A 5,201-nucleotide genomic window follows, 5' to 3' on the forward strand; every position below is an offset into this window, starting at 1 on the left:
AAGAAAAAAAGGTGGTTATGAGAACATTGTAATAGTATCAACAGTGCTTATTAGATCATGATAAGTAGGAAAACAATTTAAAAAATGACAAAAGTAGTTTAACTACAGCTAAGTGAACCTTAAGCATAGAGAAAAGGACGAACCTATACCAAGAAATTAATTCTAACTGTAGTTAAGTGATGGAGCTCTCTCTCTATATTACCTTTTTAAAACTTTACATAGTTTCCACATATTCTTTAAAGTACAAGCCACTAAAATCCTATTTTGGAAGGAGTCTAGGCAAGCTTCTGGCCTAGGGGAAAACATTCAAACTACAAAGGTATAAGGAAATATAATCTAGTGTATTAGCTGTTTTAGAACTTCCATCTAATGAAAATGGAACCAAATAAAAAACCAAGATTAATGAGAAGAACAAATACACAGTAGAGTCTTGTAGAAATAAAGCTAGAAAAGCTAATAGAATAAGTTAGATCCAGTTAATCTTATTTTTAATTGGGAGGAAAACCTCTTTGAATGTCAGGAATATAAGAATATTTTAAAAGATCATTTTCCCTTAATTTTCATTTTCATTTTAAAAGGTCACTGGTGTTCCAGAAACATGGAAGAACCAGGAAATATATTGAGAAGGGTCTAGGAACCAATTTGAATTAGGAAAATTTATGAATAATATATGTATTTCTTACCCAAGAATTAGTTAAACTATGAAACATTAAGTACTTACCGCCATTAAAATGATAAATATTAAAACTGTAGGAGGGTGAAAAATGCCTACCAAAGACAAGTAAACAAAGGCCACACAACTGTATGTAAACAGTGATTACAACCATGTAAGGTTATATGCGTACAAAACAAGCTGTAAATAGTTATGCTAAGGGGGATGAATCTTTATCTATTTTTTTTCTGTATAACTGTTTAATATTTAACACAATTGTGTTTTATAATAAAAAGTATTGATATAGGCAACTGCATGAAAGCATTTTAGCTCAAATTATTTGCAGACTAGAATAGCAAAAGGATCTAAAGGTGGCATTCTGAGGTCTTTGGGATGATTTAGGGGGACTCCTGTGGTTGAAGGACCATCGAGGACTGCTGTAGGAGCACAGGCTTCAGATGGGAGCATCAGCCTTTGTTACAGGGGGAGGGGAAGGGGTGGAAAGAAAGGGTGTGCATACAAAGCATCTTCTAAGTACCAGACCCATCACTTGTCTGCAGTTTGTCCCAGTGTAGTGGATTGCATGTTGCTATGATACTGGAGAAGAGCCCTGGTGGTGCAGTGGTTAAAGCGCTTGGCTGCTAACCAGAAGGTAAGCAGTTCAAACCAACCAGCTACCATGAGGGAGAAAGATGTGGCAGTTTTCTTCTGTAGAGATTTACAGCCTTGGAAACCATATAGGGCAGTTCTACTCTATGCTGTAGGGTCACTATGAGTTGGGATCAGCTTGATGGCAGTGGGTTTGGTTTTGGGGTTTGTCTTTGGTATCATACTGGAAACTATGCCACCAGTATTTCAAATAACAGCAGGGTCACCTATGGTGGACAGGTTTCAGTGGAGCTTCCAGACTAAGACAGACTAGGTAGAAAAGCCTGACAATCTACTTCTGAAAATCAGCCAATGAAAGGCTTATGGATCACAACACAATATCATCCGATATAGTGCTAGAAGATGAGTCCCCTAGGTAGGAAAGCTCTCAAAATACACAGTGGAGCAACAGTAGACTAGAACATGCTGAGGATGGTGGAGATGACACAGGAGTTTCCTTCTGTTATATATAAGGTCATCACAAGTCAGGGCCAACGGGATGACACCTAACAACAATAATAGCAAGTACCAGACAATGTCCTAGGCACCGGAAGTGTATGATCTAGTTGAATCCTCTGGCCACAACTAGCCTTACTATGCATACCTCAAATACTTCTTTTCAGTGTTCTTGGGATGCTGCTGGACACTGAACTCCTAACTTGAGAAACAGTAATCTAATATTTCCTTAAAATGTCAATGGCTTCCAACGACCCTTAGAATGAAAATCACACTTCATACTACCAGCTTACAAATTCCTGTGTGATGTGGTCCTGGCTGCCTTTCTTACTCATTGGATGCTCCCTCCTCCTGAATAACCCTTCAAGATTTTCTCCTGGTTCAGGGTCTTGCTGTTTCCCTTCCAGGTTCTTCATGGTTGGCTCTTTGTCCTTCTCATCTCAGTTTAAACGTCACCTCTTCAGATAGCTTCTTTCCTGTCACCCTCTCTAAAGTATGTCTCCACCCTATTTCCATACACCGCCAAGATTCCCAGAATGCCACTTCCTGTGCTATTCCCTTTATAACACTTATGACAGACAGACTAGGTCATGCTGTGATAGCAAACAACTCCCAGACCTTAGTGGTTTTAAACAACAAAGCTTTGTTTCTAACTCACCTTACGGGGCCACAGAGGGCCAGCTGAGTGCTCTGCTACTGAGCTGTCATTGTCATCACTTGAAGCCTAGGCTTATGGAGAAGTTGCCATGGCAGAGTGATCATGATAAAACATTCACTGACCCTTAACGTTTACCCAAGAGTGTTTCACATCAGCTTTACTCACATTTCATTGGCCAAGGCATGAGACATGGCCAAGCCTGACTTTAGGGTGGCAGGAAAGTATAATCTTCCTATGGGAGGTGAATCAGATAGTAGTAAATAGTAATACAGTCTACTACATAGTTAAATAGAAGTTTGGAATCCTGACTCCCGAGCTTATACTTAGTCTGATTTATAAAAATACAAACGTGCACTATGAAGAATGTGTGTGTGTGTGTGTGTGTGTGTGTGAATCCAAGCCTGGAAACAATTCTCTAACATTCCCATGGTCCAGAGGACTATTTTGATGCTATATATTTACTTCTTTTTATATGTTTGTATTTATACATGTTTTGTAATAAAACTTGTAGTATTGCTTCAAGTCTTTATAAAATATATTTTGTTTTTTGTTGTTTTCAAAACAGCTGGTTAAACATTTGAACTCTAAATCTGATCTTTGATTCAGTTATCCAGATACTTAAAACAAATAGACCATGTGGTCATCTGCTATACTGCTTCCTAAAAGAACAAATCAGCTCTTGACAAGATCAGCCAGGCAGTAGTTTCCTGTCTTTTAAATGCAAGCCCTTACTCACAGGGGCAAGCAGTACTTGCATGAGCTTGGTTTGGACCAGGTCTCTTAACACAGTTTAAGCAATGTGCTCTGGGGAGCTGCTACTAATGGTTGCTCAGGTTTCGATGCTCTCGTAACATACCAGAGAAACCTTACAAGTGTAATGAGGAGGAGTAAATAGGACAACTGCAAAGTGCCCGCTGGAGAAAGATGCTCATGTAAACGGAAAAGTGGCCGCCATGTTACTCACTCTCATTGGAATCTTTAGATTGCAGTCTCAAGGTCCTTCCAGGATGGCGCAGAGTGAAATGAATTTTGGAAATGCAATTTGCATTACCCACCTTTTACTTATCTGTCAATGACAAACTAGGCTCTTGACTAATTTTCTCCTGTGCAATGTGCTGTGTGCTAATTGACGGGCTAGGGTTAAAGCTCTCTAGCAAAGAAGGTGTGTTTATTACTGGAACTGAATTCTGACTCATTTTCATAATGATATCTTATGATGATGCAGCTGGAGAGAAAAGGTCTGTGGCAGTTTAGGAATGTATAGGAAGTGCTAGAGATGCAATATGTTTCTACCTTACCATTTCATATTTATATAGCATATGCACGGTATAACAATAAAAAACGAATTATAACCGACGAGAAACAAAATGAGGCAAAATGAAGCAAACAGAAAATAAGAGTAACAATGTCAGATGAAGCCAATATAAGATTGGTCCATCAAATGTATGCCTTGAAGTCCTGTACATTTCCTAGGCCATGCTTTGGGCTGTAGGTATTTGGACACCGATGGAAAGATGAAAACACAGCCATTTCACAACTCATAATGAATAAAATATTTTAAAAACAAAAATAAATGGTGTTTCAGAATCAAATTACTTCTGATAGAGAAAGCACTAAGAACTGGCCCTCAAAGGGTATCTTAGACACAGAGCTCACATGCTAGTTAAAAGTGTGGGCCCCAGAGCCAAGCTCTTGGGTTTGAATCTAAACTCTGCAATTTACTCGCTGTGTTATCTTAGGCAAGGTGTCCCTGGGTGGTGCAAAATGTTAAGACATTCAACTGCTACCAAGAAGTTTGAAGGTTCAAATCTACCTTAGAGATGCCTGGGAAGAAAGGCCTGGAGATCCACTTCCAAAAAATCAGCCATTGAAAACTCTATGGAGCATAGTTCTACTGTGACACACGTGGGGTCACCCTGAGTCAGAGTAGACTCCATGGCTACTGGGCAATTGATATCTTAGGCAAGATTACTGAACTCCTTTAGGCGTTTTTCCTCAGTAGCTAATTGGGAACAATAGCACTCTCTTCATTGGATCATTTGGAGGATTATCTTTGATAATCTATGAAAGCAAATTATTTAGCACTGTACCTGGTTCATAGTGCTAGCTAACATTTATTGACTCTTTACTATGTTTAATGTAAATATTTTTTTGCAATAATTTCCCCCAATAAACAAAGAAATATATTTCAAAATTCATAGTTATAAAGTGATAGCATTGAGAAGGATTTCAGGTCAGTAATTGTAGCTCCACAGAGTCATGGGTAGAATGGACAAAGCAACAAGGACCATTTTAGGTAATTGGGCATACACTAGGAGTAGACTTGACAAGAGGTGGAGTAGGATTTCCCAGGGTGTGTTATACAGGATTTCGCATCAAAGGGGTGCTTTACCTAACAGATATGGGAAATTCTAGGTTAGTAAATTAAAGGCTTTTTCTTCATTTCAGTAATTCTCAGAGGTTTTTGTATATACTATTATGAATTTTTAATTTCCAAAAAGGGTAAATAATATGCAGCATTTGTCAAAATTGGTTGACCAAAGAATTTTTTCTTCACTGGACATCTTGTGGAATTTATGTCCCAAAAGACACACTTAAGAAACGCTGATTGAGGGAGGTGGCAGAATTGTACTTCCTCCAGGTAATTGGTCATAAATATTGTTTCCATCAACTGAGTTTTTGAGTTTGAGTTTAGAATTTGAGCTGTTGTCTGACTCCAGTTAAACACTTCATTGCTCAGCCTACTTACAAGTAGGGATAGACATTCTCCTGTAAATATTGAAGGAC

The sequence above is a fragment of the Trichechus manatus genome, unplaced genomic scaffold (assembly GCF_000243295.1).
Source record: "Trichechus manatus latirostris isolate Lorelei unplaced genomic scaffold, TriManLat1.0 scaffold00007, whole genome shotgun sequence".
Lineage (NCBI taxonomy): Eukaryota > Metazoa > Chordata > Mammalia > Sirenia > Trichechidae > Trichechus > Trichechus manatus.